The following is a 25,751-nucleotide window of genomic DNA, read 5'->3' on the forward strand; positions in this document are numbered from 1 at the left end:
GCAACTAATAAATTAATATCTTAAATAACAGAGGTGTTGCGAGTACTGTAGATAGTAATTGGGGCAAATGGAGTGCTATCTTAAGAAAGTGGTCAAACTGGAGGATAAGTGTTTTTCCCCGTTCTGTATTTCCTCATCAATGTTTTTTTTAAGTAAATCCTTAAAGGAAAAAGGAAATGTAATGTTTCTTTTGTGTTTCGAGTGTTGAAGCAACACCTTGACACCTCTTTCCGATATGTGCATGACAACAAAGAGCAAAGGCTCAGGTGTTGACAGGTTTATGTATTCCATATGCATGTTAATCATAAGAATGTATGTATTGGCTGAACAGTTTGGTGTAAGTGGCTGGTGGGAGATGAACATGCAGTTTGACAAGTTCACATTAAAAGCTACTGCTTAAAGCCAATTGTACATTTATGTTTATTGGTGTATAAGTAATGACTTTAACCACTTGTGTACCAAAATCTTCTGAATTTTTCCAGTCACAAATTGATTTGTGTGGTTATCTTACACCATACAAACTCATAGTAAATTACTTCAACTTTGTTTTTCGTAAATAATCCTGATTTGCCGGAGGTTGTGCCTGAATACTACAATACCCAGAAGTCATAGGTGCAAGTCTAGAATCATAGTTGGTGAATTCACCTAAAATTGACCAAGAATTTATACAAACGTTCAAAGTTTTAATGAAAGAACCGGATATTTTTCTCACACAGTTTTAAAGCTTCTGTATGTATTATTTTAGAGGGGGAGTTTTCTGTTGATTAAAGCCATAGAAGTGTCCCAACCCTGAGTCATTGTCTATCGGAGAAATTAAAGGCGCCTTTACTGCTGAAACCAAAATTGCTCCCCCGCCTTTCCAACTCTATAGATGATATCCTCCAAAATAAAGCTGGTGGACATCCCATCATTTCTTGAATATAGTTTGTTTTGTCTGCCTCAGCCTGTTGTCCTTTAAGACAGACGTCCTCTACTCTGCAGCTCTTTGCTTGTATTCTAGTGTGTAAGCTGTGCATGCATGTGAGTTAGTCAGTTCTGTCAAAAAGATGCATGCGCAGAAGTGAGTGTGCGACAGCTGTTATTTCAATGTCTCAGATATTTCATCAACATTTGACAAACACGAGTATTTATTTGGAGTTGGCATTAATATAGACTAAATTGTATTTATTTCTTTACTCTGTACTACATGGCAGTCATAGCCAGGTTGTCTCTGATCACTTAACGCAGCGAAAATCCATATTGTCAAGAGGTGACCTAATCAGCCTCTACATCTTTATATCTTTACGACAGAGAAACAAAGACACATTGTTTTCTGATCACGATCTATTTTTCTTTCCTTGTCCGTACTTTAGCGGGAGACGCTGGAGCCAGGTGCTGTGCAGCTGAGGTGAGTTTCTCTAAGTGCTGATGGAGGAAAACATCAAGGTATCCTGCCAAAGAGCAGATGGTGCGGTGGAACAGACTAGGAGAATAGGATGGACACAATGGATTTTGAGCTTTTTCAAAATTCCTCCATAAACATATTCTCTTTTGTACATTTTATCAGTCGTTGACAATGTTGAGTTACTCATTTATTTGGAGTTATATCAAAAAACATATAAAACTGCATTCTGTACCTAATATCTGTATGAATATACTTTTCATGGTATTGATATTACACCTGTCGAAGTCAAGATCAAACCAGATTATATTAAAGGGATAGTTCAACCAAAAATGACAATTCACTCATCATCAGCTCACCACTAAGCCGATGGAGGGGTGGGTGAAGTGTTTGAGTCGACTCACTTCTGGAGTTTATTGGGTAAACAGCGTTGCACCCACCCTTCCATCGGCCTAGTGGTGAGTAGATTATGAGTGAAGTTTCCTTTTTGGGTGAACTATCCCTTTAACAACCAGGGTTATATGAGAGCTAATCGGCTGCTGCGTTCCATCCTCGTCTCGTTTATTCCACTTACACAGCTCTGCGGCCATTGAAGGCGCTTTTCTCCATTCAAGGGCACAGTTTACATGAATGTATGCAATAGTACTACCGCTTTCATGATACAACATTTATGAATTGCGTTCGTCAAGGTTGCACATTCATCCGTTTGCTTTTGTGCGCAACAAAGGAACAAAGGCAGGTGCAAAGTCTTTTGTTTCTGTTTTCTTTATGAGTAATGGACAGGGGAGCAAGGTTGAGCAAGCCAGAGCTGCTCTGCTGGTAGCAACAAGCGTCTCTCGCTGTAGCAAACCTTTACCTTGACATTTTACTTCTACTTTTGTGCTCCACCTTAAAGAACTCTGTACACTCACATGTCCGTTTTGTGTCAGCTCGTTATCTCTTTGACTCGCTCTGTTATCTTTATGTCATGTCTTTCCCCTAGAATTAGAAGGCTTTATTGTCCTCGTGTTAAATAGTAGAATGAAATTTCCTGTGCAGAACACTAAGAACAATACATACATACACACATTCCTACACACACATCTTTCCACATTCATAATTAATTAATAAATACTAGTAAGAAAGCTAAAACTTAGTATAATAAGAGCATCATATCATAAGCATCGTAATGGGCACTGTAAAAACTATGGCACGAGTAGAACTTGTGGATTGCACTTCTCTGTCTTCACCCTGTGTGTTGCATTGCATTTAGTTCAATATTTAAAGTCTGAGTCAAGGGGCTAAAGGGAAAATGTGAGTTTTAAAAGACTCACATTTGTGTAATGGGCAATAAAAAAAAATGAATGACAGATTGAGGTATTAAAACCCCTTGAAAGACATTCTGCATATGGGAATTACAGAGGTTTCATGCTGGGTTAGGGATAAAACTGTGAGACATGAAAGGCTGACACTAACAGAGGTGTGTGTGTGTGTGCATGTGTGTGTGTGAGAGAGAGAGAGAGAGAGGGAATGAGGGAGGGGGGGCTGCTGTGTGGAGAATGCATGTGTGTACAAGAAGGAGCTTTAAGAGGGAGAGCAGAGCAGCAGAGAGGGGACTTAGGGGGAGAGAGTGGGAGCTGCACACTGCCAGAGAGGAGGAGAGAGCAGAGACCAGAGGAGCGAGGAGGCAGCACGTCTGTCTCTATCTGTTGCCTCTCGAGCACAGCTGCCGGGCTGCTGCTGCTGCTGCTGCTGCTGCTGCTCACTGCGAGTGGCTCATCTCGCACAGCGCACACCAGAGTTTCCCAGTGGCAATACGCACAAGTGTGGGTTCAGCTGTTCCCGTTGTAGCACTGCCACACATGGGTGAAGGTTTGACTCTCTTCGATCTGGACTTGACTCAACACCGATGATCTCCAGCCAAATCTGGCATCTCCTCTCATTAAGGTAAGGAGGGAAACAATTGTATTGACCTTATTCTGTGTGTTTTGGGGGATTTTACAGCTTTTGTTTGTAAAGAAGATGATTAAATAATAGAAATTCTTGAGCACATTTTGAGTTTTATTAAGCAAGCATGGTTTATTTAGAAGAAACAAGCGTGCAGTGGAATGCACAACACAGTAGATCACATTGTGCTTGTCCCGGGCTCTAGCGTCCCTGTTTGTTGTGTCTGGTCTGACCTGTTTTGTGAGTGCAAACATCCTCGTGCACTTGGTTTTGTTATCTCTTCCCGGCTCTTGTTTCCACTAAATAATTGCACATTAGGCCATTACTCAGTCATTAGCTCACGGCAGTTGAAAAGAAGTTGGCTGGTTATTTTCAACGGAAACAGATTCTGAGGATGATGAGGAGTTCTTGTGAGGCTGCAAACCTCAGTGTTTGTAAAGCAAAGGACACGAGCGTCAGATTCTATATGTTGTACCATGCACTCAATTGAATGAAAGTTAATTTGGAGTTAAGGAAAGTTGATTGGAAACTGTCATGTGGATTGTGTTAGTTCTGACATAACAGCCCTATGGAGAGTGGACTGAACATGTTACATTGACTGACGTTCATTATACAGCACGTTGCGTGTATGGTTAATACCACAGTGATCATAGATGTATTAAGTGTCAGGGGTGAGTCATCGTAGAGCGCGTTTTCCCAACTTTACAAAATGTTAATTAACACGTGATTCCAGCGCCACATGTGACCCTCCACTGGGGGGTTGCAATGAATGATGTGTTTGTAATTGAGACTCTCGCAACATACAAATAGGGATAATGAACCATCTCCCTCGGTGGCTTTCCCTAAATATACACGTCTCCCTCTGAAATGTGAGCTGAAACTATTTGGAACGCTCTCTGCTGCGTCTCTCTTCAGACAGCAACTGTGTGTGTGTGTGTGTGTGTGTGTGTGTGTGTGTGTGTGTGTGTGTGTGTGTGTGTATTCTGACTAGTTCTGCCTTTACGTGTTTTTGTTGTGCACGTGCTGTCTTGAGTGCGTGCTTTTTCAAAATGACATTTGAAGTGTTCAGCAGCATATGAGCACCTGAGTGTCACTTTCCCTCACTTTAAGAATTAGTGCGTTTTATAAATACTCTCCACTTGATTCTCTAACTGACTTACTTGTTGCCAGACCTGTGAAAAAATGTTGATTTGATTTATTTAATTGATTCTTCTCAGTTCCAGTGCTGGTGACTTGAGCTGTTTCGTGCCACAACAGCTTGGTTCTCAGTGCACAAATCACTGGTTTAAATGTGAAAGGTTGAGTAACTGATTCTGGAGGGAAACTGCTGATATTTGAACAGTAAAACAAACACAACCCTCCCTTCTCTGCTCCTTAAGAGGCTCCACTCTCCAGATTCACTGACAACAATGGTGCAATGACACAATGGTGGAATCCAGAACTTCTTATGAGGCATGGAAGTAGAAACTCTTGCTCTCTGGATGAATCAAGGCATATATCACAGGAGAGACTGAGACCAGAGGCAATTTGCAGCGTTGTTCTCCAAATGTTTGGGGGGGAATGTTTTTTCTCTCACAGTGGGTTTCCCCTTGTTGGTCAGTAAACTAATATGTTTTTTAAATTTATTTAATCGGTTTAAAACTACAGGGACAATTTTCTTTAATAAACATTTTTGTAAATTAGCTAGTTTAGCCATCTTGGCAAATTTTCAACTGTAGGACAAATAAAATACATAGACATACAAACTCTTCATAAGAACACACAATGTTTAAAAACTGGATAATAATACATAACACATGAAACATAAAAGGCTACTTAATTCTACAGAGTATGGTCATACACTAGATTCTTTCAACCATAATTTTAAGTTCATTTTAAATGAAGGAAAAGTACCACAGTCTCTGATGGATGTTTGCAGGTTGTTCCAAGTGTGAGCTGCTCTAACTGAGAAAGCTGACTGCCCAAAGTTAAAGTCCTCCTCGGTGGTTTTATACAATCCCCTCATACCTTAAATACAGAACACAAACTAATCAATTAGCTGAGAAAGTTATTTGTATTTTGACAATATTCATAGTGACATAAAGGTTCCAGACATTTTCTAAATTCAGCTCCTCAAATGTGTTGACTTTCTGCTTTTCTCTTTAGTTGTAAAACAGACTAACTTGACAAAATAAGCAATATGACAAATGTCAATTAATCAGAAATTTGTTCAATCAAATCAAATGTTGAAACAAATGTCAAATATCCTCTGATCCCATCCTCTCATATGAAGATTTTTTGCTTTTCTCTGTTTTATATCATTGTTTTCTGACAAAAATAATAATTGGTTGAAGTCCCTACATAATGTGCACATATGTATCCTTCTGCTGGTATGAACGCATGCCCTGGTCTACCTGAGGTGCCATTTGACTTTTTATCTGTAGGTGACATAACCCAGTTCGTCCCACTGTGTGACACCATGGAGCTGTGGGAGGGAAGGTGTTTAGCAGTTATGTGCCAGGAGGGGCGAAGGGCTGAGTGCACAATTAATCAGGTTTATGGAGCAGATGAGGGAGAACTCCCAGGCAGCTTGGAGTGAGGAAGGGGGTGTTTTATAAGACCACTGGTTGCATGTGTTCTTGCTGTCTCGTGGTTACATCACATCGTTTGTGCCGTGTCGTTCCAGATAATAACCCTGTCTCTTTTATCTGCTTCTGGCTAATATATGTTGTCATGTGTACTTGGGTGAAGAAAAGATTAATAAAATCTACATATATAGTATGAAATATGCTAACATGGCTTCAAGGGTACGACAGAGGTCATGGTGAAGGAGAGAAGGTGTTCATGAGCACACAACCGCATCTTTGTACCTACTCGTGAATTGAAGAGGTCACTGGCACAGTGTGAAGGAGTACTTTTATGAATGAACATTTATTATAGTTTCAGTGTGGGCACACAAACTTGTTCCCTCTGTACACTACTTATTCTATAACACCACGCAGAGACAGTCATAGCTTATGAAACTCAAAAAACCCACAGAGTCTGGATCTAGTTCAGTTTACTCTGATTCATTCACTGACTTGATGTCCGCCTGAGCTGCCTCTTCTCCACCTCACCCCTCTCTCTGCGGCAGAAGCTGAAAAAGGCTGATGCTTGTGAATTTTGCGGAGGCATCCACTCATCTGTCATTTGGTAAATGAATGAGTTTGCCATTTGAATGTTGTTACCGACCAGAAAACCACTTAGGAGGTGAGGGAGGCACTTTAATGCAAGAGCGATCTGGCATTTATCATCATTTACTGTTTCTAAGAGGGTGATTATCAGGTTTTCGCTATTGTATAAATCAAACACTCAGGGACGCAAACAAAGTAATAAGGCGGCAGGTGGAGACAACTCAATTAAACAAACGCACACAGTTTCACTGAACTGAAGCGGACCTCTCTAATCAAGCACCCCTGTATTTATCCCACAGACACTTCTCATGTGTGTGTTTTTACATGACCCAGAACATTAGATAATTGAATCATTATTATTCAATGATTTCATTAAATCATTATATCGCTGCTTTAATGAGTTAACAAATGTCACACATGAGTAGCGTTCACTTTGCCTAATGGACTTATGCAATCAAAATATGAATCAAATCTTATCTGACCTTATATCGCGCATGTGACTGTATAAGTCTGTTTTAATTTTTTTAATAAATATGATGTTAGGGTTAGGGTTAACATACGTGGACACTCAAATTGAGGGTATGTAAAGATGGACGACACAACAGCTTTATCCTGATCGCCCCCTGGTGGCTGACGGCAGTAGAGGTCATAAACCCTGCCTCCTCCATGTTAGCAGATGACATTTGGCTCAAACTATACAGTAAAGTAAACGCTAAATAATGTTTTCCCAGAGATGGTTTCAGTCATTTTAGGTATTTTTTTCTGACACTGACATACTGTGTTCAGTTAAGTTTGGTTTTGTTTATAAATTAAATACTTTAAAAAGGGGGTGAGGTGTCATGATTGACAGCTGAGACTGACTCCCGGGCTGATGTACTTGCTCGATACCTCAATACTGCAACTCTACTCTGATTCACTCCAATTGCTCACCTGTGCAGGATGGCAGCGCCTGAATCTGCGATATTTTGGCTTCATTTTTGTACAGTTGGAGGAAGTGGAGATGCATTGTCCTTAGTAAGTGGAATTGGCAGTGTGTGCATGAATGGTGGATCGTCTCTGCATGTTGGCCCTGAGGTACGCTGGCGACCTTTCCAGGGTGCACCCCACCTGTCAGCAGGGAATGGCTCTCCCCCACACCACCCCCACAGACATCAAAGGACAAGCGGTACAGATGGACGGATGGACAGTCAAAGACAGATAGAGATCATTGAACTCAAGACCACACTTTTGATGATCTCATTTTGGGCTGTTTGGGACAAAGTCTCATTTTCAGCGTGCCCAGTAGCGAGAGCTGCCATAATTGGGGATGAATGTAACCAGTACAATGCATTGATGCATCTACATATTTACACAATGCAGGTAATTGAGTACTTTGATGCGTCGTTCCAGCCCTAAGTGGATACAATAAAACTCTGGAGATAGAAACGAGTGTTTAGACATCCGACTTTATTGCTTTATTGAAATTAGTTTTCACAGTAATTTCAGTACAATACAACACAGTGTTGTTCTTAAGTGAGAGAGAACATTGAATTAGGGAGGAAACCAGCGAGAGGCCTTATTTCGAGGAGCAGGCTATAGGGGCTTGTTGTCTCTCTACCTCATCTGCCAAGTTATTCTGCCTGTCCTTCACAAAACACTGAGCTATAATATTGTGATATTACGCCAAATTGAATGTGATAACTGGTGTCGAATGGTAGAATAGTTTTGTTTCTTGGCAGTTTTTTCTCAAATATTGAGAAAAACATTTGGCTTTAAGTTGTATGAGTATATGAGCATACAGTACATGTTTGTCCATTGCTTTAGTAGTTTGTGCTGTAAATGTTGACCAGCTCATGAAGTGACATGTCTCAATGTGACTCACTGTAGTCGTCACTATTATTCTTATACAGAGTAGATTACTCAGTTTACTTAAAGTTAATGAACCTTATATGGAACTTTGGCAAATCTACAACTCTTAGTCTTTGTAGCTTTAAAGAGAGCACAAGAGCAAAACTTTTAGACATTTAAGTGACCCAAATAACAATAATTTAACAAAAGCCTAAACTTTAAAGCTGTTTTTAGAAATGACAGACCAACATAGCAACACATGAATCTCCAGAGCTTTCATGTGAGTAGTGGCTCAGGAGGCAGGACGTGAGATATATATATACGTTCCACTGCAGAGGTCATGTGATTTTGTTTACAGCACAACGACACCAGTGTTTGGGCTTATCGCCAAAAGCTTGTAAATGTAAATGTCTTTCCAAGTTGACATCTTGATTTGCATCATTTATGTGTTTTTCATCCTGAAATGTTTGTGCCCTTTTTGTTTTTTACAGTTTTGTGTCTGTCACTTCTTGGGGGGAATTCTCCAAACATGTTCTTGCTGTAAAACCAACACAGAAGTTAGCTGTGTCATTGACAAAACTATACAACATGAAGGCAGCAATTCAAAATAGGAAACATTCTTTAATTGTTGAGGAGAATTTCCATTTAACGAGTGTAGAGCATCGATTTTTCCAGTGAGAAAAGCATTTCTTGCTCTTGGGGCTTGTATCCGAATGATTAAATCCGAGCTTCTTCTGATAAAAAAAAAAACTCCAAGATACTTTGAGAGTTTCGTGCCTTGAGAGTCATTTTCTTTCTTTTTACGTTTGACATCTTCTTTAGCCTCTTATACATATGTGCGTATGGCACCTCTTTTTCATCCTAAGATATGTAGAAATGCCGATTTAGAAGTGGATACAAGAATCTTTCAATGTTTCTTTGAACTATGTATGAAGATGCACTGAACAAGAGTTTGATGCAATACAATTCTTTCAACAAAGAGTCTTTGAGCCTTTGGTTAAGCAGCCTTTGGTTTTCGTCCTCAACGTGAAGAGGGAAAAATGCAATTTTACAGTCCTTGTCATTCCTAACCCTCAGGCACGCCACGCACGCACTTCTATTCTGTTGTGTTTCACTCTTGTGAAAGGATAGTTCGAAGATGAGGACAACCATCGGAGATTTGTTTTCATGGATCACCACGTGTCCACTGTTATAAAATATTTGACATTTTGAAGATACAGTTAGGACAAGACAAATTTTGATACCTGTTGTGCCCTCTCTGTGTGCCTGTCATTGGAGGTACGCAGCGCGCGGTCCCCACCGGATAATCTTTGGCGGCTTTGTACTTATCTGCTGGGGCCCACCCCAGGGAACCAGGGCTGCCTTTCCTTTACTGTTCACCCCTGGAGTGAAATGCAATGCTGTGAATCCATGTTGGAGTTTTTATCTTTTGCCCTCAGAAAAGAGGCCAAATTTCAGAGACCATTTTTGGTATTCTGACAGAACATTTTATTATAACAATGTCCTCATCTCGTAGCTCCTCGGAAAGAAGCCTACATCTACTTTAAACAACGTCTTTATCGATATTCTTCTTAACAGAAAAACCTGTGTGTATTATATTTAAACATGAAAACATTTAACTTGCACTAAGCCTCCGCGATGTGGTCGGTGTGTGGTTAATCCTCAGCCAGCAAACACAGAGCTGGGATCACATTGTTAACAGCTGTGACCGTAGCCGTTGCCAATATTAAATGCTCAATGGAAGAAAACAAAAAAGAACATTATATTCATTTCACAGTCTGCTTTTTTCCCCCTCAGCAGTTACTTTGGGATCTAGTTTAGTTATTATCTATTCATTCCATTACAGAAAGTCAGGGCAGTAATTTGGAGCAGTAAGTTTCTTCCATTTTCCCACATGTCCAATATGGATTGTGAAAAGGCCACAGGCACAAGTTACACTGGGGACAAGGGGCACTTATTCCTATTATGACATTTGTAAATTACTTTAATCTCCTGCAGCCTCTAGTGCCCCAACTAGATTTAGCATATAATCACGTTGTCATAGTTATGCACATTAATACAGCAGATGTCATATAAATTAAGTGTTTTAGTCTGAGGTATGAAGCATTAGTAAGATTGATAGCAGTGGTAAGATATTTGTAACGAGTAATACATTTTGCAGTGTGGAATCTGTGGTTATTCATCCAGTTGACAGTTTATTAGGTATTAGGTTTTATTAGGTATATATCTAAGGAAAATTCAGTCTAATATAATAATGTTCTATTTTTTAGTTAAAACAAATGTTGATTCAACTATGTGAGCTGTAAGATTATACGCAGAACATGATCAAAGTATATCAATGTATTTCACCATCACCACAAACTGCAGCTTGTAAAATGAGCAAACAGTTGAAAACCTCTCTGAAAAGGTTTCAACTTTATAGCCCTTAATGAAGGAGGATTTATTCCAGGGCTGTTACATTAGACTGGATAAGTTACCTAATAAAGAGCCTCAGTGGAATTAGACTGAATGTTTAGTATAACATGGCACAAGTATTTTTTTCTTTTTCAGGTTCATTAAATCCAGGCTCTCGAAGTCGGGTTTGGGGCAAATTAAACCTCTTTGCCAGCACACGCCCTCCACATCCTTCAACGACTCTCAAAACAAATATATACGAGCCCTCATGTTCAGTGTTGTTGCAAAATCAAGACTAGAATGGCACCGGGTCAACCTCCGCCAAAGCCAAACAATCCTCAATATGTCCGATTTTTTTCAGCATCATTTCCTGAGGCGCTAACAAAAATATCCCAAAAATCGTGCAATGTTGGAGAAAGTTGTAAAAAAAATGGATCTGCACTTTCAAGCAAACCATTTAATTTTAAGTTTTCACCCCAGTCTATTTGTTGGTTAGTTTGTAAAAAAGATTCCTTAATTAAAAAATCCCTGAATGGATTTAAAAAAGACTTGGTGAAAGGAAGTGTTATGGGTCAGAGAAAAACCTTCTAAATGTCGCTGTGTTTCCAGATCAGGGGGCTGATCCTGGAACTTGTTATCAGGTTCTTTCACATTGCGAGATTTTCCCCATTTTATCAGGGAATATTCATGGATCTTGATAAAAGAAAAACAGGCACATTTAGGGAAGTTATGCTTCTAAGTGTGTAAAATTGGATGCGACTTGATTAAATGTAAGTGGACCTGCCTTGGTGGAGGTATGGAATCTACCGAGTGCTATTCTCTTGTGTGACACATGAGTTCGCATAATATGTCATCATGGTCCCCTCTCGCTTAAGTGGAACAAAACAGCCAATTTTTGTGTGTGTGTGTGTGGGGTGTGTGTGTGTTTGTGTGTGTGGGGGGGGGGGTGTTGTCATGCTACCCAATTTTCTGTGTAATTTTAGTCGATACACTTCAACCATTTATCTTCCAACATCGATGCTTGTCTCATTTGAATATTCTCCGACCAATCATGATTGTATTTGACTGTGAATTAGTGCTGACAGACAGATTCCGTTGCCATTGCAATATGAGCATGTGCAGTAAACACATTTCTAATCACTGCCTGAAGCGCCATGAATTAGAAAAAAGAAAGTCCAGTACAGTACAGTTGTAGCACTGTAAGCTTAATCAAAACCTGTATGGATAAGATATCATATGACCATACATCTGCCGCACTCCATTTTAATCGGCATGATATTAAGCGGTGAAATTTCTCTTAAATCCATCCTGCATACTGTGAATTCTGTTATATGTTAAATAAGGAGAAGCTGAACAATTGACTAATTATGATCCACAGTGATTTGCCTTAAAGCTGAATGGAGCCTTTGACTCTGACGGGGACATCTGCCATTTACAGTACCCTAAAGAGAAACACGCCTTGGCCTTTGTACAGTATGTGTGTATGTCTGTGTGCACTGTGTATAATGTCCGTGTGTGATTATCTGCAGCATGGTCATTCCCCCGGGGTAGATATATCCTGAATGACAAGCAACCAAATGTCAGCCGTCCTTATCCTCATGTACTGCATGCATTATGTATGAGGCTGTCACTCCCCAGCTTAGACTGTAAGAACAACAAGAACACGCTCTTACACACATCCACCACACAAACTAGTGTATGCATAAATACACACACACATTCATGCACATACTAAATTGCATCGGTAAGGGTATGGCTTCCAAATTATTAGGCTGTGTTCACAAATGTCTACCTTGCTTTCTCTTTGAATAATGGCTTCTTTACCTCAGCACAGAACCGGCCATGTTTAGGCTTTACAAACTACCATGGCATCTTATTGTAAACATGTATTAGAAAAAGTGTCATGTTGCTGTTAGTGGGATTCCACATTAACATAAAATGGGTTTACAGTCCCCACACGTATGGCAGGTCATTCCCACAACTGCTTAGATGGCTTCAATACAAACGTTAAACCACACAACCAGCAATGAGTAATTTAATTAGAACATGTGAACCAAAGTACTGCTTGCCGCTACTTTGTCTATACTTCATAACTTGATTTCTATATTTCATTACATGTACATCATGTACACGTGGGTGTGCATGTGTGTGTAATGTTGGAAGCCCTGCCCCCACTCAAACACACTCAGGCACTGGGCCTAAGTACAATAACGGGAGGTAGAACCCTGAAATCTACACTCCCAGTTGCATTGTTTTCGGTTTTTCCAATGACCACAGCTGAGTTTTACATTTCTGATCATAGTATTTTCTACTTCAAGAGATAATCTGTCAAGAGAGAATCCTGATACATCTTGGAATTGAGGAATATATCCACTCCTCTTGGTGGAGATAAAAAAAAAAAACAAATTTTAAAAAGTCGATAGAGGTAGAGAATGAGAGGAAAATAATGAGATTATTGAAAATGTCCTTAACATCTGTGTACCTTTTATCTTTTATTCATCAGTTTTTTATTGCCATGCATTGTGTGAAGCACTTTGTTACCTTGTTTAGATGAGTGCCATATAAATTACGTTAATATTATTATTAATATTATTATTATTATTGTCAGCTTGTTCCACTGCCTCTCAATAGATAAAACATTTGTAAATCCATTGTAATGAAATTGGACTATTGTTCAAAGGGATTTTTGCATATGGATTTTTTTTATTTTGCATGTTTCTGTTCTCCTGCTTTGTTCTTTGTGATAGTTGCAATATGTTTCCCTTGTCAGTATAACACCAGATGCTTTGCCTTCATCAAGTTACATTAAATCTAATTAGTATCAATTTACAATCATGAAAGATGACAGATTTGCTCCCAAGTTGCACCCATGGCGCAAAGCTGCATATTTACCATCGGTTCTCCTGCACAAGCCTCCAAATGTACATTCAAACATCACAGAGGACCTGTGCACAACCTCCACTGACACACTCACAGATAAACTACCTTTAGTGCAACAGGTGTAAGATCAAATATACACACTCAAGAAAACCTTCACACATTCACACACATTTTAAATAATCACTGCCACAGCCTGCAAACTCCCACAACGTGAATTATGCACACGAGCCCTTCGGATCTCATTAACTTTGAAATGACTCATATAAACATCTCAGTGGATTTTGGTTTGAAGTCCGAGGCGAACGCCACATCTCTTGCTCTCTCTGCTCCTCATCTCTTGCATGACTTTGGTTGTCAGCCGAGAATATTACATCACAGCCTCCCTCTCTGTGTTACTCTCCCTCGGGCCCTGTGCCTCACATGTCCGTGTGACACAGATCTTAAGCTTAAGTACCCCCCCACACCTACAATATTGACGTCTGACGAGAAAGCAAGTCATCGCAGAGGTACAGTAAAAGGTACAGTAAAATGATGCCAGTAGCACTTACACCTGTGCCACACAGGCTTTAAATTAATCCTCTTCAATTATATATGAGAGCATTCACTCTTCTGTAACAGGTCAGTTATGTGAGCAGCATAAACAAATTATGATACCTATATATACCGAGATAGCATCTGGATATGAGGCTTATCTTAATGTAACTACAAACTGCAGACGTTTATGGAAACAAACACTCAAAGCCGCACAGGGAAGTGAGGGCAGGAAAGAAACATGCTAAAATAAACACAATAGTATTGGGGGCAAAGAGGTTGTTTAGGCAGCCTCTTCACCTTTGACTCGGCTCTGATTATTAATGAAGATCTCTGTGGATGGATGATTATCTGAGTACTAGTCTGCTGCTCTGAATTAGCTGTTTGTTTATGAAAAACCGACTATCGAGCAGTCTGGGCCTCTTTCATTTCCGCTCTTTAACACCACAATCACATGGAAAATGGGACAGTGGACGACAGTTAAATCTAGCATGGAGGAGAAGTTGAAAAAATAAGATCATGGGAAAGGGGATTTTTGCCATGCCAGGTCATTTTTTTTTTTTCATTTTCATCGATTTCTCAGGGAATAATTCATGGACTTTGATGGAAAATAATCAGTCATGTGTAGGGGACTAATATTTGTGAATGTGTGTTATTCCGTGCAGATCTAAATTTAAATCTAGTGGATTTAAATGTGGTTTCATAAGGAAACAGTTGGGCCCTGGCTGTGGAACACGCTCTTTTAATGCCATTCTAGTTGTATAAATAAATGAACAACGACAATAATTTTTACAAAGCGATAAAAGTCACTTTTTTTTGCCCACCTCAAAGTTAAAACAAATATCACAATAGAATTCTAAATTATTATTATTAGCCAGAGTAAACACTGAGGGCATCATTTTTGATTGGATGCGGATGAATGGATGAAGAACTGAAGAGAGGCTTAAAAGGACAATGAGCCATACAGAGACAAGGGGATATAGTGCCCTTCAGCAAATTGCCTGATGAGTGAAGTGTCACATCTTCACTGGGTGACTGACGGCCGATTGAAACGGCACAGATAAAAATTGCAAACAGTTTCATTTACTAAACATAATTGCAAAACCAACAGATCGAAGTACGAGTTGTACTTAAAGTGGTGTCGTGTGATTATGTGGAGTAGGAAGTGGGTGTTCATATAGGAAATGGATTAATTGGATTTCTTTCTCTGAATGGGAATGTTGCTCATTAATAATTGGAGGAGGGGAAATCAATTTAAAGTTGTGTCTCACACACGTGTATCTTGTGGAAAACGTGTAACTCCAGGGGGCAGTGAAATGTCCAAGTGTCTACATGTTCAGTTTGTGTTCTGCCGTGTGCATGTCCACAGCGTCCAGGAGTCGTGTGTCTCATACTGTCCACGGCCGCTTTCTTACTCCGCTGTGTTTACACGCTTGGTTTATTTTTGCCAGACCAGCTCCCGTATCATTGCATTTATCCAATCATCCAGTCATGTGGCAGAAGTGCAATGCATACAAATCATGCAGATACAGGTCAGGAGCTTCAGTTAATGTTCACATCAATCATCAGAACAGGGAATTATAAAGTCTCAGTGACTTTGACCACTGTGTGATGGTTGGTACCAAACAGCTGGTTTCAGTATTTCTGTTACTGTTAATCTCCTGGGAATTTCACATTCGTCAGTCTCTAGAGTTTTTGTACTCAGAATGCTGCCAAAGACCAAAAAAAAAACCATCCAGCAGTTCTCTGGATGGAAACGCCTGAGAGAGGTCAGAGGAGAATGGCTGGACTGGTTTGAGCTGACAGAAAGGCTACGATAATTCATTTTTACAGCTGTGATGAGCAGAAAGCATCTCAGAGAGCAAAACTCAGGCAGAAATCTGAGGCTGCAGTGGGCACAGGCTCAGACTGGGAAAAAAACATAGCCTGGTTTGATGTATCTGGATTTCTGCTGAGACGTGTAAAGTGTAGTGTTAGAATTTAGCCTGCAAAGACCTAAGCTGCCAGTCCCGGCTTGTACTGGTGGTGTAATGGTGTAGTGAATGTTTTCATTCGACCCCTTTAGGCCCCTTGATACCAATAAATCATGGTTTAAATTCAACAGCCTATATGAGTATTGTTGCTGACCATATACAGTGCCTTGCATAAGTATTCACCCCCTTTGGACTTTTCTACATTTTGTCATGGTATAACCACAGATTAAAATTTATTTCATCGTGAGTTTATGTAATGGACCAACACAAAATAGTGCATCATTTGGAAGTGGGGGGAAATATTACATGGATTTCACAATTATTTACAAATAAAAATCTGAAAAGTGTTGAGTGCATATGTATTCACCCCCTTTACTGTGAAACCCCTAACAAAGATCTGGTGCGACCAATTGCATTCACAAGTCACATTTGCAAGTCACATAATTAGTAAATAGGGTCCACCTGTCTGCAATTTAATCTCAGTATAAATACACCTGTTCTGTGACGGACTCAGAGTTTGTTGGAGATCATTACTGAACAAACAGCATCATGAAGACCAAGGAGCTCACCAAACAGGTCAGGGATAAAGTTGTGGAGAAATATGAAGCAGGGTTAGGTTATAAAAATATCCAGAGCTTTGAACATCTCTCTGAGCACCATAAAATCCATCATAAGAAAATGGAAAGAATATGGCACAACCGCAAACCTACCAAGAGGAGGCCGTCCACCCAAACTGAAGAGTCGGACAAGGAGAAAATTAATCAGAGAAGCAACCAGGAGGCCCATGGTTACTCTGGAGGAGTTGCAGAGATCCACAGCTGAGGTGGGAGAATCTGTCCACAGGACAACTATTAGTCGTCTACTCCACAAATCTGGCCTTTATGGAAGAGTGGCAAGAAGAAAGCCATTGTTGAAAGGGATCCATAAAAATCCCGTTTGGAGTTTGCCAGAAGCCATGTGGGAGACACAGCAAACATGTGGAAGAAGGTGCTCTTGTCAGATGAGACCAAAATTGAACTTTTGGCCTCAATGCAAAACGCTATGTGTGGCGAAAACCCAACACTGCCCATCACCTGAGCACACCATCCCAACAGTGAAACATGGTGGTGGTAGCATCATGCTGTGGGGATGCTTCTCTTCAGCAGGTACAGGGAAACTGGTCAGAATAGAGGGAAAGATGGATGGAGCCAAATACAGGGAAATCCTTGAAGAAAATCTGATGCAGTCTGCAAAGACTTGAGACTGGGGCGGAGGTTCATCTTCCAGCAGGACAATGACCCTAAACATACAGCCAGAGCTACAAAGGAATGGTTTGGATTAAAGAATGTTAATGTCTTAAAATGGCCCAGTCAAAGCCCAGACCTCAATCCAATAGAGAATCTATGGCAAGACTTGAAGATTGCGGTTCACAGACGGTCTCCATCCAATCTGACTGAGCTTCATCTTTTTTGCCAAGAAGAATGGACAAACCTTTCCATCTCTAGATGTGCAAAGCTGGTAGAGACATACCCCAAAAGACTTGCAGCTGTAATTGCAGCGAAAGGGGGTTCTACCAAGTATTGACACAGGGGGGTGAAAACTTTTTGTTCTCATTATTGTTTGTGTCACAATAAAATTTATTTTGCACCTCCAAAGTACTATGCATGTTTTGTTGATCAAACGGGAAAAAGTTTATTTAAGTCTATTTGAATTCCAGTTAGTAACAGTACATAATGGGAAAAAGTCCAAGGGGGGTGAATACTTATGCAAGGCACTGTACATCCCGTTTCAATTAATTGTCTTTCAGGGGCTACCTCCAGCATGATAATGCACCATGTCACAAAGCAAAGGTCATTTCAAACTGGTTTCATGAGTTAATTGAACTTCAGTGGCCTCTTGAGTCACCAGGTCTGAATCTAATAGAACACTTTAAGGAAGTGGCTGAACAGGAAAATTGCAACATTAAAGGTTAAGTAGTGTAGGATTCAGGTGAAAGGGATCTATTGGCAGGAATTGAATATAAAAGAATCTTAGTGATGTTTTCACTGGTGTTTTTCATCTAAATTGTACGAATTGTTGTTCTCTTTACCTAAGAATTGGCCTTTTATATTGAAATACTTTATATTTACATCTGGAGTGAATCCTCTCTACAGTAATGTTTTTTACGGTAGCCCAAACTGGACAAGCCAAACACCTTTTTGAGTTTTTTGACAACTGACGGCTGGTTCTCTTTCAGGGGTATTCAGCTGCAACATGCCATTTCACCACTAGATGTCACTAAATTCTACACATTGAACCTTTAATCAAAAACTGCAAAAATGATGTGATGCACTCAGGTCAACTATTTCTTAATATTGTCATTGCTCAATTCCATCTTATTAGGTACTTTGTCTTAAGAAAAAAATTGTCTTTTTTGTTATTAGACAGAGAGAATAATAACACAGGACAGAAGGAAGAAGACAATATTGCTCAGGCACGTCCTGCTCCGTGTGATCCCACTGTATTTCAATGCAACCAATTTCTCATTACAGTTGTTCAGTGGGAAATATGATCATGGCTCATTTATTGGCTACTAGGGTCAGGAGTAATAACCACGGTGGTGCACGGCAAAAATATACATTTTATTATAACTATTAGACAGTGATATTAAGATTTGAAATGAGTGATGAGAGAAAATTGGAGGCACAAAGGGTTGTCATACTCAAGTACGGCTACAAGGCATTTAAACCACCCCCCGAAAATGTGTATTGAGTTTGCTGTAAAACACATAAATAATAGTTAAACAACTCAGAATTACAGTAAATTAAAAAAGTGCCAGCTGAAGAACAGACTCTTCCCCTGAGACGTTTTCAGTAACGGACAGACATTAAAAACAGTGAAGGGACTGCAGGTGAGCTAGAATGTAGCAGACAATTCTAAAATACTGAGCAGATATGCGCGGACTAACTTGGAAACTAAATCCTGTGCTGTCATGGTAACAATCATTGACCAGTGACATGATGAATGGAAAAAAAGGAATATTGCACATATAGTTAGTGTGTATCTAACAATATGGAGGGAGTGATGAGAAAGTTTCCCAATGGAAATCAACAGCAGGGAAGACATCATCAGTCATTTTTGTTTGGCGAAGGAAACTTTCCTGAGTCTGACTGATTAGTTTACCGAAGCACTGAGCCCTGCCACAGCATTTCAGCAGCAGGTCTGCTCTCTGCTGATATGTCATTCTATATGGGAAGGTGTTATATTATAGTACTCTTGCATTTTCCCAGTAAAATGATGAACTGTGGACTTAGTCTAGAAAGCAAACATTTGGAATGGCCAGAGCTGAGTCAAGTATATATTTTTTGAATTCATGAATGCATATTGTTGAATATACTTTTAGTAAAACCAGCTTCGGTTTCACGCTGCACTAAACCTGAATGATGGTATGGATGTGTGGTGTGAAAGAAATAATCCTTTCCACCTTTTGATGGATAGAGGACTGGTGAGATGACGGTTTCTTGGACATTCTGTTGACACCCTAAAGACCCCTCCTGTTACAACTACCGCTGGCAGACCGTCAAACAGTTGTCAGAGAGTCACTATTGCACACTGGCAATGGCAGCCCGGGGTGGGGGTGCACTCCAGTCACTGAACTATCAAAGCGTAGATACTGGAGTGTCAGGGCAGCGCTTGGTTGAAGGTGTTTGGCGATAGTAGACAGGAAAATCCCTTCCCACGCTCCTCGTACATGGAAGCACTTTGAAACTCTCCCTCGATCAGAAATAACTTCATTTAATGCAGCACCCTGACAGCACGCACACAAACTCCCAACAGGGGGAACAAATCAACTTAATGTGATTTCTGTCCAACACTGATGTTGCAGGGGCGTCTTATCTATCTGCTGAGATCCAGTATCTGCAGGCTGATACGTGGGCTGCCTGCGTGAGGCAGTTGTTCGCTGAACGGGATAACTGGGTCCGAGTGTGCTTATTCCTCAAGGCTGGACCAACACTGCACGGTCAGGTTGTGAGAAAGCTGGGCTAAGTGTCCATTTGACTCTCAAGCTGACATCCTGAGTGCAGCCTGAATTGCCGAGCAACACAGTTGAGTAAAAGCCTTCACATGTCATCTGGACCAGCCTGCAGCTACACACACCTAACACGTGCTGAGAAACAGAAGACAATCAATGGCTGGAGATTAGGAGTGAAAAAAATCGATGGAGCATTGTTGTCAGAGTTGTTTGACCTTCATTATAATTGGATGTAAATTCAATTAGTGGGCCAGCATCATTAGAGAGTCGACGTCTTGCCATTGCTTTGTGGAATCTCTCCTGGAGGCTTTTAGCATGCACACGTTTTTCTGCTCACAATCATCACTGTAGCCCATCGGCATTGCAAACAAATGAGGTGTAGCCCCTTGAGGAAATGAAAAAAACAAAATAAACAATCAAGCGTACAATGTAATCCATTGTCCTTTATCCCTCTCACCATAAACATCTGATTAACCAACATTAGATTTAGTCTCCTCAGAGGACGCTTTCCCCAGAGAACATTTGGTTACTGAATAACATCGCAAACAATTGTTCTACTTTGCAGCATAAGAAGGATGTGGCTGTCCCATTTCATTTTACTCCACACTCACCCTCGCTGGAATTACGCCGGCAAAAGAAGGATCTGAAACGCTGTGAAATGGGTCACTCAACCATCACAGCGTCGATTGTGATGATTCTGCAAACACAGAGATTACGTTTAGGGACTAAAGTCTTTTAATGTTCACGACCAGTGTTTTTCAGATCATCTATCCAGCCCGTATCCATATACTTTAGCAGCTGCCTTGTGGATCAGGTGCAGTTAATTTAAGCAAACAAATCAGATGTAAGGGAACAGGATCCCATTGGTGATTCAAACTATGGGATTCTTTGGGAAGGTGACATCCGGGTAATACATTTCAAGATTAAAGACTGAATTTAACAGTGACGCTGTTGACAAAGAGACTGTATATAAATGAGGGTTGGTCCTAACAAGCTGTTCACAGTCCATTTAAAAAGATCTGCATCAAACCTGATGCTCTCAATCCATCTCTGTAGCCCATCCAACAGGCATTGTAAAGGAATAAGGTGTAGCCCCTTGGGGAAATGAATAAAAAAAAACCAATCAGGCGCACAGTGTAATCCTTTGTCTCTGATCCCACTCAACATAAACATGATTGACTCCATATAAGATAAGATTTAGTCTCTTCAGTAAGAATCAGCATCAGGCCTGATATTGTTCTGAAAAAATGTAATTAGTGCATACAGTACGTCGTTAGGATGGAGACATATACAGTCTATGAATGAGACCAATATCGGGCTTCCGGCATCCAATCTATGGTTCTAGCAGAAAATGTACTTTATGTTGTACTTAACATGCGAGCGTGGCTGTTCACTCTTTAATATTTCGCCAAATACACTATATGGACCCTTGCTTTCTTCCACTAAACCATTTGAGACACTGACGTTGCAGAATTAACGATTTTGTGGAAAGTTTAAAGTTCACACCATGTGACATGATACAGTTTGACCGGCTCATTACTACAGACCTGAAATTAGCTACGCTATGAGAAGCCACTGGGGTCTGCTCCGAGTAATTAACAGTTCAGTAACAACACAGTCCTTCACCACATGTGACATCCATTCAAACAGTCAGCCCACGTAAACACTATTCTGCTCTGTTTCTGTTTGAGATGAATGAGAATTAGCTTGTTATTCTGATCCAGAAAATGAGCACTATAGAGCTCATTAGCTCACTCAAAGCAAAGAGTGTGTCTTAAATGAATGAGAACCAAGGGAAGCTCAAGCAGTTCAATTACCCATTTCCCGTATAAAGTCAGGGCTTTCACAGTGATGGCCTGCATCAAGGACAGAAATCTGAAGAGCGCTGTCTTGAAAACTAAAAATGAAAAACGTTGCTTTCTAATTACAACTGAGTGCTCCCATTACATTTTTATGACAAAATTATTACAGGGAATAAACTTACTTTACTGTAAACCTCTAACCTAATTAAATCATTTAAACAGCCACTATCCAACATCTTAATCCCCAGAGGGCTGCATTGTGGGGCTGGAGCCAATCCAGGCTGACATGTCAATTCCTCAGTATGACATATTCTCGTATCCGGTTCAACAGATGTGTTGTTCAGCTGGGCAGCGCAGTCCCAAGACCTTGATGATTCTCCCGGGTGAAGCTTTCGATTTTGTTAAGAAACGTCGTTGCCATGGCAGCACATTAAACATGTAACAGGAAGCTGTTTTTGAGCTTTTACCCACATCTCAGAAGGCCTCAAATGTGTAATGTGATGGGGTTGTTCAGAAATTTGGGACAGACAAAATGTCTTGCTTGTGGCCCCTACAATCTTAAACAAGTAGCTCTCATGGTGCATTTCACCTAGATTTATGAAATTTGGTAAAACAACATTATTGGTTATAAATCCCACCTCATCCATGTTAGTGGATGGGATAGATGCAAAGCTAAAAAGTAAAAGTACCCGTCAAATTTTTTTTCTTCCTCAGAGATCATTTCTGACATTTTAGGTCATTATTTATTACATTTTTTCTGTTAAGTTTGGTTTTAATTGCTTAGTTGATGCTATTAAATTTGAGTGAGACTCAATCACGATTGGTCGAGAGCGTGTATCAATGGGATCTCGCTCTGCTGGGGCTCCTGTGCAGACTCAGGCTCCAAATGTGCCTGGTGGCTGTGTTCGTATTTGGTATATTTTAGCTTCATTTCTGGATATTGTGAAGAAGATGTAGTTAATCGTACAATAAATGAAAGTCAGTATAAGGAGATTTGTTGAATGTTCCACTGTGATTCATACAGTTTATTAATGAAGAGTAAATTAGTTCAGTGCTATTTTTCAGTCGGACGTTGGCATTGTGCCTAATATCATTATAAGGCCTGTCTTCACCTCTTTTCCTCAATGACTCATACTGTAGTCTGAAGTTTCAAATGTTACTGTTTAAAGATTTATTAACACAGGATTTAGTGCCAGTTTTACTACTCCAAAATCCTTTTCTATTAATGGTGTGACTGTGTGTGTGAAGTACTTTATTCTTTATGGTAACACGTCTAACACAACGCCGTGTGTCCTTTGTAACAGTTCTTATGTGTTCACAGTTGAAAGAGGAACAGAGGCTCCACTGTGTGCGTTGTGTTTATTCACTCTCAAGGACGTCCTCGTGCAGAGCGGAAGACCGAATGCTTCATTCCTTGTGCAGTCCATGGGGTTAGAAGAATCAATTGATCCTAATTGTTCGATTTCTACCATCTAACCAGACAGCGTGAGCCCCGGCCCCTCTCCCCTGACGTAACAGCAACAGTGTTTGTGTTCTTTGACAGATACATGTTTTATGTTGGCTTCTCCTTATTCTTTGTATTCATTTAAAATATAGATCAATAGAGTCAGCCACAGTGAGAAAACCCATTTTAATGTAATATGACCTAACAGTGGTGTATACTATCCTAAATTTGATTTATTTGCACTGCTTGCTCGAGGCGGGCATGTTGCACCTTTTTTCCCCTCACCACCAAGTGCATGGGGCATTATTGTTCCTATATGCCGGTTTAGTGGTGGCAGTGGCAGAGCTGGATGGATGTATCTGTAAAAGTGATCCAGCTGGATACTATACTATCTACACACCGGGGCATAACAAGGGGATTTCTGCAGAGTACATTTGGTTTATAATGCCTTTTGAGCTCCATACTGGACAGTTTGATTCTGTCTTGCCTTGTAACTGTTCACCGAGAAAGGCTTTGAGTGCAACCCGCACTAGTGTGGCTGGTTTTATTTCTGTTGTTTCACAAGTCAAATTGAAAAGTGATCCTCAGAGTGAAGGCGACATGGTTTCTATATTGGGAAACCACTTGTCTGTGACTATTCCACATCTACCAGATGTTAAATAGGGTTTTGTCTGTGTGTCAGAAAGTTAGAGAGCAAGGGAGAGTTTGTACGTTTGTGAGAGAGACTCTTTTTTGCATTTTAAAATATTATCTTTTCAATTAAGAATCCCCAAACAACTGGATTGATATTTGGGGCCTGATGTCGATACCAATATTAAGGAGTTTCCGATATTAATATATTTGCCCATAAATCAGTATCAAGATATAAGTTGTCAACGATTCTTGATATCTTGTTCTCAAACCCTCATAAAAGAGAAATGTAATTGAGCCCTGATATTATACAGTTTAAGATAATAGATAAAGATAATAAGAAGATGATTCCTGTCTTTCTCCTCAGGCTTCATGGCACGTGAAATGTTACTCTATGTTCTAGGTTATTTGCTTTGTCACAGATAAATGAATTGCTGTGATGATTTTATCATTATTTCTTGCTCCTTTGACTTGTCCGCCGATCAAGTTGAATTCAGTCGGCAGGCTGGACATTCCCCACCACTGGGTCTAGGTGCTTGACTTATGGTGACATATGAAGACAATAACCAGCTTAGTGTGATCGTAAGAGAAGAATGAGCAAACAGTTAATAATAGTCTCCTGGGAATCATATCCTCTTTATTGCCAGAGGGTGAAACAGAGTGATTGACAGCTGATTGTATTATAAGGGTTAGTTTGTATAGACTCATTTTACATGATTGAAAAGGATGTGGTTGACATGCTCTTTATTTTCCTTATCTGGGGTGTACTTATTTGGTGATTGAAGTGTTTTTATCTTTCCGTAGAAAGATGTTTCTATGAGATAGGTAGTATAGAAACGCAGATGAAAGTCAGATATGCTTGATACATTTTCTTCTCACATGCTCCTCAGCGGCTGCAGCCTGAATCTAAACTTTTTGATCCAAAAAACTGCATAGGTGCTACACCTATGCAGTTTTTAATTACCACCGCCAAGAAGGTTTTGTTTTCACACGTGTGTTTGTATTTACGAAAGACAAAAAAACGACAACTGATCGTATTTCTACGAAACTTGCTGGAAGGGTGTGAGTGTGAGTCAGAGTAGAACCCATTAAACTTTGGTGTGGATCTAGATCAGCGGGTGGATCCAGAAATGTTCACTTCCTTTAAGATTGTGAGATTTTTTTTCAACATTTATGTTGATGTCTCAAATAATAAATCATCTTCTCAATTGATGAAAAAGAATCTGGCATTTTAGGTAACTATGAGCTTTTTTTTTTTCTGGATCTAGTGAATTTAAATGTGGTTTCCTAAATGGCCTGTTGGACCTTGACAGAGGAATGTGCTCTACTGAGTGACATCTTTTTATTCTGCTCTTTTCAGGAACTGCATCCTTTTTGAATCCCTTATTGAATAATATAATAATAGATAATAATGACTATATGACAGACCTTCCAATCCTTAAAGACAAAAGCTATTGTTTTGGTCCCTGCTAAACTATAAAAAGACACAGTCCACTGGTCATGCACTGGTGTTACAGTGTCATATGTCTTTTCACTCATAAACATTCTTTGGCTGAATTTGGAGACACCAGCAGCAAACGGAACATTAACCAGAAAACAGCCAAACTTTTCACTTTAGCCAGAATGGAATACTTTAACCTACAGTTGAGCTGGTTCAGGAACCTGTTATGTTGTATAACCAGCAGGAGTTGGTTAAAATGAAAAATCTTCAATCCACTCTATGATTCTCACAAATGTAGGTATTTTGTAGGTATTTTGCTGAACATTCCTTGGAATCATCCACAATCGATTTAGGATGTGAAGGGAACCAGGGAGAAGCC

At 40.0% G+C, this 25,751-nt stretch overlaps 1 protein-coding gene across 1 annotated transcript in view; it reads left to right on the forward strand.

Moving 5' to 3' along the window:
- Positions 1-2,992: 2,992 nt before the first annotated feature.
- The window catches only part of opn7b (opsin 7, group member b), a 55,497-nt gene continuing 32,738 nt past the window's right edge, over positions 2,993-25,751 (forward strand). The window contains exon 1 of the mRNA XM_035160505.1: positions 2,993-3,307. The gene's annotated coding sequence lies outside the window, so the exon portion shown is untranslated. The remainder of the gene's footprint in view (positions 3,308-25,751) is intronic.

The sequence above is a fragment of the Hippoglossus stenolepis genome, chromosome 6 (assembly GCF_022539355.2).
Source record: "Hippoglossus stenolepis isolate QCI-W04-F060 chromosome 6, HSTE1.2, whole genome shotgun sequence".
Lineage (NCBI taxonomy): Eukaryota > Metazoa > Chordata > Actinopteri > Pleuronectiformes > Pleuronectidae > Hippoglossus > Hippoglossus stenolepis.